Source organism: Anopheles marshallii, chromosome 3 (genome assembly GCF_943734725.1).
Source record: "Anopheles marshallii chromosome 3, idAnoMarsDA_429_01, whole genome shotgun sequence".
Lineage (NCBI taxonomy): Eukaryota > Metazoa > Arthropoda > Insecta > Diptera > Culicidae > Anopheles > Anopheles marshallii.
Window position 1 is genome coordinate 21,844,172 of NC_071327.1, and position 11,944 is coordinate 21,856,115.

Consider the following 11,944-nt stretch of genomic DNA (forward strand, 5'->3'; position numbering starts at 1 on the left):
AGCTAAACCAGTTTCGGGCTCGACTTTGGTACGAACAGCTGAAACAGATAAATGTGAGATGGAATAGTACTACCGGTGCAAATATGCAAATGTGGCTATGATATCAAAATGGAATAAAACACTTATGATCAATTTTCAAAATCAAACTCTTTTAGCACTAGCAATGCCGGTATTACGGAACTAACAGTTCTATCGAGTCTGGTCTGAGTACCTGGTTTACTTATTTACCTACTCCTCATGCGCTTTAATTACTTCAAGGTTTTAGGTTGTGTGTTGTCGTCTGCCATTCTTATATCTGATATGAACGAAAATCTTTGGGTCTCCTCTGTCCATGTTGAGGATCCAGCGGGACTTTAGTTGCTGAGTCGTCCGGTGTCATTCATATGACATGCCAGCCCTTTGGAGCCTGGCTAATATGATTCTGATTCAACGATAATGTTGCGTTGAAAGTGAAACGGTTGATCTAATCCGCTCCGGAACACCTATAAAGCGACATAGTCCGATCACACATTTTGGAGCATATCTGATCACAATTATATCAGATTATTGGTATTCTGAACACGAACATTGTAATTCTCAACAACTGCAATCTTTCCATTAATTTTAATGGAGTGAAGTACAAATCTAAACGGCTTAGCTCGATAGAAGTATTGAAGGCAACATTTAATAAAGTTATACTTTGTTTCTGTTCAAAATAAGAAAATATATTGATGAAAATGTTTCCGATTCCAAACAAATGCGCTTTCCAATAAATCTAAAAAAATCATGCTTTAAAACTTCAATTAGATGAATTAATCGGCTCAAAAATATTTTCATGACGCCAGGTCAGGTGTACCTGGTGTTGTAAAATCCCTAAAAGTTAAAAGTTAAGTTAAAAAAGTTAAATATTAATCATCAACCCAAATGCGTAATATTTACATCCTGCAGATGCAAGTGCAAATTAAACTCACTACAGGTTTTACCTACTCCACTGGGAGATGTTACACTGTCCATCATTTCCGCTTCGGGCTGTATGAGTATTTACAAGCTTTTGCACGTAGCGATGAAGTAATGGCCATCACAATGTTCGCACACCGTTCATGGCCTGCTTTACGTTACCACGTCAAAATATCCGGCACTGGTTATAATTGCTATGTTTCTGTTTTTGTTTTGGATTATCTGTCAAGATGTACGCATCTTCTCGCTCCTTCTATCGCTATCTGTTTATTTGATAACAAAAAAACAACAAACTTTCCATTCAACAATGTCCGAAACTCCAACAAAAGAAGGTGGGAAACGCACAGAAAAAAAACATGGTGCCCAGCGAAAGCACATTGACTTTTCACTCGGAACTGATCGTGCAAACATCTTGCGCCAGCAATCCTCTGCAACCTAGTTTCATCTCCCAAACCTTCCCTGTACCTCCGCGTTCCTCGACGTTCCACCGTTGGGGAGGGAGTTGAGTTCAAGCACAACAAATTTCGATAGCTTTCGCCCGTACTTGCGGCAGTGTGTTTCGACAACGACATAACTTCGTCACACGAAAGGGATGGCACCCGAATCGGGCAGCACAATAGTACCGTCTCACTTGTCGACCTCGTGATCGCGGCCACTCGCGGTCATCGACGTCTGTAGGTCGTCCCTTCCTACCATCCACCGCCAAGGAGAAAATTCCCCACGCGACAAGATGTCATACGCGCATAAGAAAACAAAACACATGCCGACACACACGCACACAGGCGAACAAAATGGGCAGTACGACGTCACCGCGAAGCGGTTATCCGCGTGGAGAAAGTGCCATCCGAGTGACCGATTGCGGGTCCTCCGGTTCCGGTCCCTGCGGTCGAATGGTTCCTGTTGAAAAAACCGTCAAAAATGTGCAAATGAGTTGGGCAAGTGAAAGGGCACTAACCTCTCGGGCGCGTACTGGGGCGCCCGGCAAACACGTGACGTAGGACGATTTTACTTTTGTGGGACGTGCTTACAGCATCGAACTCTGGTAGAGTAGAAAGTGACTCAGAGTTACCGCGAATCATATCATAACAGCGGCGAATTTACGATGGGCTATGCCCACGATTATTCATTGATGATACATTTTGGGCAAACTCGACACTTTTAAAGCGTAAACATGCATGAAACATAGTAATGCATGCCCAGATAACTGGGGTAAGAAGCCTTTTTTAAGCTCTAGTTATAGAAGTAAAAGAAAATGTAACGAAATGTACTAAACGCCAACATTTTTATTCAGTTTAATTAAAATAAAATAAAGAAATTTCACAACACAATACTAACACATCACAAATGGTTTAATTTAATATTGTTAAGAGTCTAAACCGTGTACCCTGCATTTCTTTTGTCTCTTTTGAAAAATACTGCATTATATTTCAACGAGCCCATGCTGTTGTTCTATGTTTTGCTCTATATTCTATTTTTTTCGTTTTTGTCCAATTTCTCATGTCACTTTTTGTTCCTCATTTCTTTTCATATATTTGAGAACAATCAATTTATATGCTATGTTTTCCTTTTTTCTTTTTTCCTTCGTTTTCACCTAATTTTTCATTTTCCTGCTTTATAATTTTGTCCATTTTTTATTCCATTGTTCCTCCCGTTTTTTCTTTCTTTATTCTTTTCTTATTTCTGAAAGCAATTTCATTGTTTCTTCGCTTTTTTCTTTGTTATGTTTTCCTTTTATTCCTTTTATTCTTCTACTCCTTCTTACTATTTTTTCCTTATTTTTCTTCCGTTACATTTGTTCTTCCTTTTTGTTCTTCATTCTTCTAATTTCGTTGTTTTTTTTCTCCCTTTTCCTTCGTTTACTATTTATTTTCCTTTCTTACGCCTATTTTTTCATTAATTTTCATTTCTGTTACATTTTATTTATTTTTTTTATTCACAGAAGTTCATCAGGTTTCCAAGGAGAAACTGTTAAGACAGGAGCGCTTATTAATGATCGGTTCCAAAAATGTTAATGCCTTCGCTAGTAAATGTATTGTTGCCATAATGAACATTATTAAGCCTGAAAATTCCCTCGAGCAAACACTCCCGTATCTTTGCAACCCGTATCAAATGCGTTTACGATCTGAACATTAGAATTATGATCACCAGCAATTGCCATAGGAAATGCAACTGCCTCAAAACCAACCGATCATGACCCACAAACCAACCAGCGAATGAAACTCCATCATAATAGGTGGGCTTTATCGCGATTGCCCCTTTCCGAAAAGGTGCTTTCCCGAGCACACTGGCAACGCCCTGCAACAAACAACGACACCACGTAGGGATAACATTCCACTTCTAGGCGGACGTTTCAAATTCCGTTCCATGGTCGTCAAGTGCAAGTTCAAGCGGCTCGGTCGAGATTTTTGTACGGGGCCCTTGCGACCAAACAAAACACAGCAACAAAATCACATTTGCAAATCTTGATCGATCACGATCGCTGTTGCGGGCGGGTTCATATTTTCATACGACTCCCGCCCATTTCCTTCCCGAAACAGGATCCTGTTTGGCTGTCACACCGTATGGAAAGTGGACACCAACGGCCAGAACACCGTATTGCGATCAAGGTTCGGTACCTTGTAATGGGTGCCTACATTTGATGAATGTGATTATTGGTATTACATTCTTAACCGGACCCCGGATAATGCCAACTGATAGCGGCAGGGTTTGGTACGGGGCGGGACGGGTTTATGTGATACAGCAAAAGCCCACTTAAACTTTTTTACTATTCAACCCAAACTGGTCGAAGCTGAGCGCGCAATTAAATAACCATTTACAGTGGCGCGTGCTCGCACGCCGAGCAAAACATGGGCAATGTTTTCGGGGAGTGCTAGAATACATAATACTTTCACAACCGCCTTCGGGGTGAAACTTTGGCCCCGGTTGGTTGACAAAATGGAAAGGCGTGCCATCACCGGTAATCGCGCATCGCGTCCCGGCCTAGCGTCATCTCTTTGTGCAACCAGTTATCGTGTCATGTGCGTGGAAAAGAAATCCAACCAAATGCAAACCACACCAAGCCACAAGCATATCGGAAGGGAAATCTGTCCGTTTGGCACCGTTCCCTGCCGGAATCCGGACATTGGCCGGACCCACCGAAATGACGACCGTCAAACTTTCCACCAAAAACCCCGACCACCCCGAGGACTCACGTGCGTGAGTTGGCAGGAGTGACCTGGACCGTTCGGGTGGGGAGGCGAGTGCATTGACCGACGAAAGTTGGCGATGCGACATGCGGATGCCTGGGGACAAACGAATTTCGCCACCCCGTTTTTTTTTTTTTTCGAGCGCTTTCTCCCAATGTGTGTACGAGGCCCGTCATCGGTTCCGGTCATCGATCGCTGTTTGACAACGGCGACAACGATCGATCGATTGCGATCGTCGGGCTGTGACTTTTCAATTATGCATAATATCTCCGAAAAGGATGGGGGGAGCGTTCCCAGGGTTCGGCAAATGGAGCAGCTGCAGAGAAATCCGGATGGACGAGGATGTAATACCGAGAGGTTAACGCACTTGACTGAGTTTTCGGTGGGCACTGTGACGCACAAGGAAAGGGGGCTAGATTGAGGATGCAAAGAGTCTCTGTTTGAATGAGTGAAACTTTGACACTTCCTGTTTTTTTGGTGTTTGTATACGTTTTCTCACCAACCTTATCGCATTTTTATTTCATTTCACAGTTTTTCTATTTGGAAAAGTAATAAATTAGTTAATAAGCATTTAGACAGCTTTCGATATTTTTCGAGTAATTTCCAGCAGTTTTACCTTTTTTTATGAATATTATCAAAAATTTAAACAATTTAATAATAACAAGCTCAACCTTGTTTGTGAAATTATTTGTAACAATATAAACAATAATTTTATCAGTGTTTGTTTATATATTCTCCGAAATTGGTGTTGATTTCGATTTTTCAAAAATACTAATTACAATATCAATATTTAAAAACACAAACATTTCTACGCACGAAGCGAATACGAAGTTCACCCACAATTCCTTCACGAGCGGTGACCACTTTCGAAAAAGCAGCCCATCCGCCCGCCCGAAAATAGGGGTGGGATCGATTGGCAGTCCGATTAACTTTCTGAGTCACTCGGTTAGGCAGTGATGCCGCTCGCTCACACTCACACTCAGCCAAAACCCGCAAGTGGCGTTGCCGAGCTTTCGAGCCGGCAGTTGACCGGGATTTACCTTGACATCGGCCACGGACACTTTGGTGACTTTCGGGTGATTGACTGCCGTGTAGCACATTAGCTCCACTTCACCCCGTTCAGGGGGTGTGAGAGCGTGTATAGGAAAGGGAACTCAGCTAACCCCTTCTCAGTGGTTTACCTTCGCAATGGGTCGATGAGAAAGTCTTCTCAGGTGAGGAGTTTTTATTTTGTCACCCGCTACTGGAGTGTTTACATTGTTTACAACAACGAAGTTCGAAGTTCTAAGTTTCTTTCTTTTTTTATTATGATGTTTACTTTTTTTTAATAACGCTTGAGGCGAGAAAGAATAAGTTTAGAATTCGAATGGTATTAGGGTATAGTTTACGCTCAAGATTTACGCTCAAGAAATTAAGCCACAATTATAACCGTACAGAATGAAGGGAATATATCGAATTTGGAATGAACTAAAGAGTAACTTCAAATAAATGAACATGAATACACAATTATGATAAAAAAACTGGACCTACTTGATTAAATAATTATAATATTATAAATTGCTGAATTATAATATGGGTTAAAAGAATTACTGCCCCTATACCTCGCTAATTAGATAAAGTCATAGAATTATGACATTATTTTATTACAACTTTACTGTTAACTCACACACCTAAAACATACGAGACAGTTTACTTTACAGCTTCAAGTCTAAAATACGCCGCAAACCATATGACACCACGTGCCGTCCATCGTTTGAAAGATGTTCTAAATTCATCCGTTAGCAAACGGTGTTGTAACGTGAGAATGGACTGCATTAGAAATGCGGAAGCCGTTACTTCACGTTGTGCAACCTCCATTCTCCAGACGCTAAACGCACCGAATGACGAAACCACCGACGGCGACGATGACTAGAACGGTGACTGCACCAGCGTGATCTGATTACAAGATCATCAACGCACACACCGCTACGCTCCATTTCGGTGAGCCGCACCGACAGGGTGAGAACGATCGTGCGCACAGCGTGAGTTGATTGTTTCTCATCACAGCAACTCGCCACCAGTTATCGCCGCCCGGTGTACTAAAGCGGTTATCTTGCCGATGTCGTCATACTGCGGCCGATAAACAACTTCGTAACGCAATCATTTTCCGCACCCCCGTTTCGTATCGTTTTTTTCCTGCCTATCAGCCAGCGAGGACTAGGTGTTTATTGTTGACCTTCTGGGCACTTAGTGACAGTACCGTCACCAGGCAGCGAGCTGCATCCAAGAACAATCCCCGACGATCGTGGTGGCTGCGGCTGGGCGATGCGAAACGTCAGAGGTTTCGTAACGGCTCGACCTAGACGGCCGGTAAACAGAGCGTTCGAAGCTCAGTTTCCTCGTGAAGGGGAAATATCGTCCGTTGGTGTTGTCTTATCATTGTTGTTAAACAACACTAGTTTCGTGCTGTTGACATTGTTTTGTTGAACTAGAACAGGTGGCAGTCTGTCGAGGGCATCTTACATCCATACAATCAACACCTTCAAATACTTCAAATCATCGAAAGATATTTCTTCAATGTTTTTCAAAACAATACAATCCGACTGCGATGGTAGCAAAGAAAAGCATATCATACGATAAACTATTATCCCTCACACTTTCCCAATCTTTTCCCGCATTCCTTCCAATCCCTTTCTAGGTCTTTCTATACCGATAGGAAGAACTTTCTCTTTTATTGTATCATTCGTGAGCGGAATCTATTCACAAACATTGAAGATCGATTAGTGCGAGAGTTTAGTATGCATTCAGGGTGAGGAAGAAGCAATAGAAAACAGCGACCTAAACTAGCAGTTCCTTCAGCAAGCCTTTAAACATCGGCATCGAAATTTGGTGAATGGGATTTAGAAAGCGCCTCAAGGTTCGTTCCATTTCGGCAAGGAAAGAAAGTCACATATTGGCTTGTTTTTGTGCTATGGAACGAAGGCAAAAGTTAAAGATTGCCAAAATTTGCATAAAATGTGCAATTAATTACAATCAGAAGAGTGCTTTGTTTCCTTTGCGTCAAGTAAAAGTTTCGGACAAAAAATCATAATTGAATTTCGGCCGGAATTCTTCAAGAATTCCTTAAACCTCACGAATAACTCCTCATCTACAATCTCCATTCAATGCTATTTCTATCACAAGCTTCTACAGACCATGTTCTATGACATTCTTCCCTCTACATCAGTCAATTTTTAAGGTTTCCTACTGATTTAACTACTTGTCTGATTGATAGAACCAAGCATACGGATCAAGTTTCCCGCAGCCGAAACGCTCTCACGGATGTTTTCGTTTTATCACCCTGCTTAAGCCATGCCAAGATCGGAACCCACCAACGTGTTCTGATTGGACGCGGTGGCGTTACGATCGTGACCTTAATTCGTTCATTGACCAGCAGCACGCGAAGCACTCCGCTACTCCGTCATCCGCGTTTGCCGTCGAAGGTCGAAGAAGCGACACGAACACGAGCGGAATCACATTAAAACATCCGAAGAAGGAGAACCAGCTTTTTTTTTCCCCACTGCGGTCGGTGGTTACGATCGGTGACGATCTGCAGCACATAACCATACCGTAACCTATTACCTCTTGTGCTTGTGATGGGACCCATCTTCCCGTGGTTGACAAATCGGAACCAACTGGAGCGATCGAAGTAGTCCAGGTTATGTAAGGTGTGCTTGCGTGGTGAAATACACCACACCGTGATGTTTTTTTCCAATCCCAAACCCCGGAAGTAGATTGTCACAAAATTCTGACACAACAGGTTGAGTTCCACCCCGCATACACACATTCTACGCGTTAACCTTTTATGGGCCGGTCGAAGAACGTGTCACGTTGGAGAGGTGCCTTCGGAGGAAGTGTTTTTTTTTTTTTGCTGTTTATTTCTGGTGCTAGGTGCCACGTGAGCATTGGGTGCGCAGGCTTCGCCGAGCGGAATACATTTGCAACGCAATCAGACACGAATGCAAAACTATTGGGGTGGTTCATTATCTCCGGCAGGTTGGGTTTCGAATCGAAGATTGGAATTGTACATCACCGTTCGCAATTCAAGCTGTGTTATATATTTGTTTTTGCTTTGCGCTATATTACGGACGTTCGGTTGCGTTATCATATCAGATATCTAGAAATTAGTGCCAACGTTTACACTTATGCTATCCATCATCTTATCGAACGTTTATCTTCCTAGCGGACAAATAAATTCCCCCGTTACATCGCCTTTTAATGCATTGCCCTTGAAATGTAGCACCGTTTAGCGTATCGTTAATGCTGATAAGCAACTCGTTTGCGTCTCCATTAACAGCTAGCTTAACATAGCGAATAGTTGTTGCTTGCAAGAAGTCATTGATAGCGGTTGAAGATACTCACAACCGGACTCCAACCCATACGACCGGCGTATCTACGGCAGGTCGAACAATGCACCCTATTCGACGAGAGTCACGGACGGATGGCCAGCAGTACGGATGATTCAATTATCAGCGAGCGACACGTGTGTGGGCCCCACCGCACGCGTTTTGCGCAATCAGCAACAACATCGGCCGGTTCGCAAAGGGCCCGGTTCCGTGCGATGGGCTCGGAAACGGTATCAAGCACGCGGCCACAATGTAGTTGCCCCGTGATGGCGCGAATACGGCGCGAATTGCATAACGCGCGCTCGCGTTCGCTTCCTTTCCTTTCGATTACCTCACGTTGATGCTGCCGGCAGCGGGGTAGGGAAGGGAACACACACGGCACTGGCAGCACCGAGAATGTGCTTAGACGAACGCGGGTGAACTTCTTAGAACGTCGTGCAGCAAACGGCAAACAACAACTTGACGCCAGCAATATTCCGGCTCGCGTTTTTCAACCGTACGTCGGAAACAACGAACCGCGTCGCGCACAGTGCGCGGGTTCACAAAACTGTTTTGCGCAACATTACGTCCGCGAGTGGAATATGTGGCCCGCGTGTGGCATGTGGCTAAAGATTAGAAAAGCAGAAAAGGGAACTCGGAACACTACAACCACAACAACAAAACCCCACACGAGGCAGGGCTGAAAAGCCGGGGCCAAATCGCGAGACCATCATCGGCAGCTGGTGCAATAGGCACGGAACAGCTGGAGGGAAGAGCAGGGAAGGGCCCACGTGGTTCGGCCACGTGATACCAAAAGGGCCGACCTGGAATGGCATCGAATTGACGCTATGAAACGGTATCGACGCGTCCCGGTATGGGCGGCAAGTAAAGCGAGACGGGATGATGGAATATTTTTCCGATGTTTCGCGTGGCCCCAGATCATAAACACTGGCAGAAACTTGCAGCTCGTGCCGGTCATTAGTCGCGTCGAATGGACGTGTCCGAGTGGTGTCACATTTTGTCTGCCCGGTGTGCTCCTTCAAAGGTTTGTAATCTTTGTTTGGTGGTGGGATTAAGCCAGGTAATTAGTCCGCTGATATCGTGAGTTGATTTAAACCTTTTTACTTGAATTATAAAAACTGTTATAAATTGGCATCATGTTTGGTTTGTTTCAAATGTATTCTTATTCTTTATACAAAAGGATCTACAAATTTGCTGCATCATAACAAGGAATACGTTTTGCATCGTTTTTTGTGACAATCGGTGTCCGAACAGGATGTCGCTCACGTTTCAGATTAAACGTTTTTAACCTCATTCTTTATTCCTGAATATTCCTAGCCCGACGAGGCTCGTCCTCCACCGTATCAAACGATCTTGGGTGTTTTGGAATTTAAAATCAATCACCTTTCCGTTTATGTAAAACCACACCACTACGGAGGCGGAGGGAATTTTCGTCATCACGCAGACGGTGCTAGACTCGGGCTCGGGTTTTTGAATATTGTATCAGCCGATCAATCAGCCGTCCGAATCCGTGTGTTCCGGCTAGAACGTTTTTCGTTGCTCGTTGCTCCATCTCCTGACCTGTGTGTTCGATAAGACACGTTTTTCAACCACAAAAAAAAACAAAGATGTTTTGCATCGGAAGATCGCGCGAATAATTTTTCGCACGCAGACACGTAATAACCGTGTGTACCACCACCAGCGTCATTGTGTAATTCGATGAAGCAACCAACGCGCCAGAAGGTTGCCGGGGGGTTATGGAGGGGAGGTGTGTGTCCATCGGAACATACTGTGAGAGCATCGGAACATACTGTGAGAGCCACGTGACAAGGAACGTGAGGTATATGTCATACGCACTGTGGCATTTGAGTCCTTCGACGCTACGTACTCGTGACACAATGTTTTACGCGACGTTGTTGCCTCAGTTTGTACGAAGAGGAAATGTTTGGAAAAGAAAGGAATGGGTCTTATGTTTTTCACTATGATAGCATGGAAGATGTTGTTCCATCAACGCAGCTGCTCACTGGTTCATTTGACATTTGCATTCGTTTTCAGTTAAGTAATCAGTTATAGAATATACTTTGTGGATTAAAACGAACTACCTACCGATGTCTCGAAATGTTTTTATTCCCAAGAAAAAGAAAAATAAGAACATTAAAAAAGAAACATGAGAAGAAGAGCCAAAAAAAAGAAGCACAACAAGTGTAGGTTAGACACTCGTAGTTAGGTGTCCGGCGCGTAGAATAAAACATTTTATAGAATATTTCGTTATAACCCATTCGTTAGTCCCATCGGTTGGGGACCATGTTATGCGCGTGTTATGCGTTCTGCTTCTGTTCTAGCACACCCCACTCAACACGTCAGGATGGCCGAGCGGTCTAAGGCGCCAGACTCAAGAGCAATCTTGCCTGCGCACTGTCAAAAGCCGGGTGTGTCGAGAGAGCGTTCTGGTCCTCTCTGAGGGCGTGGGTTCGAATCCCACTTCTGACAAAAAACAGTCTTTTTTGTCAAACATTTTTTAATGATCTTTTTTAGACTCTTCTACATTCGTCGTGATTTGTTTTCTACGTAAAGAAGAAATTTATAAATCTATATTCAGTTTTCGACTGTCAAAGCAGAAAACCTTCAGCATTGAGAGCGAAGCACGGTTAAAGACAAACAATTATTGCATAAAGTCAAGAGTGCTTCAAGAGTTAAGATTGTACGGTCAAGAGTATTAAAAGGTTTTTTTACATAAAAAATCAAGTGAATATACTAAGACAATATATTTCAATTCAGACATATTTTTGTGTGTTTATTACTTGATATATTAATGTATTGTTTACTATTTTAATATTCAATATTTTAGTATGACGGCATACCGGAACGGCCAAATTTCACAATTTCTCAATTTCAATTGCTCTGTGACTTTTTCCTAGTTAATTGGAGGTGTATCCCGAGCCTTATTTAATCCAAATACACTTTATTATTCGATCCCTCACACGCTGGATCTGGTCAATCGCATTGATTATTATTCATCGTCCACTCCACCCCATTATTTGGCGGACCGCTTGCAGTACATTTGCATTGCGTTGCAATACTGTACCCTGCCATGGAAGGCTTCTTCACGTGTCGCCCATCGTACTGAGTGCAGCGGCATCGAAAGTATTCCGCCCGTGATGCACTGAAACCGATCAGCTCGCCGTCACGTTTCACAGCCAACCGACTACGGTTGGGAACGGCAAACGTGCCGAATCTAGCTGCCAGTGTGAGAGTGTGTTACGGAAGTTGCTATCGAAGCGAACGGACTACAAACCGATGCCCGTGCCCAACGTATATGAAACGCAACATTACGACAAACAAATAAGACGATCACTTCCAATAAAGAGAATATTTTTATTTGTTTGCGAACAACATATTCAGAACATATTTAAACGATAATTGTTCTGCTTATTAGAGCGAACATTGTCCATCCCTTTATCAATGACTTCATTCACCTTT

At 43.3% G+C, this 11,944-nt stretch overlaps 1 non-coding gene across 1 annotated transcript; it reads left to right on the top strand.

The window, feature by feature from the left end:
- Positions 1-10,823: 10,823 nt before the first annotated feature.
- Positions 10,824-10,954, top strand: Trnal-caa (transfer RNA leucine (anticodon CAA)). Its single transcript has 2 exons — positions 10,824-10,861; positions 10,910-10,954. It is a non-coding gene; the product is annotated as a tRNA-Leu (tRNA).
- Positions 10,955-11,944: the final 990 nt, after the last annotated feature.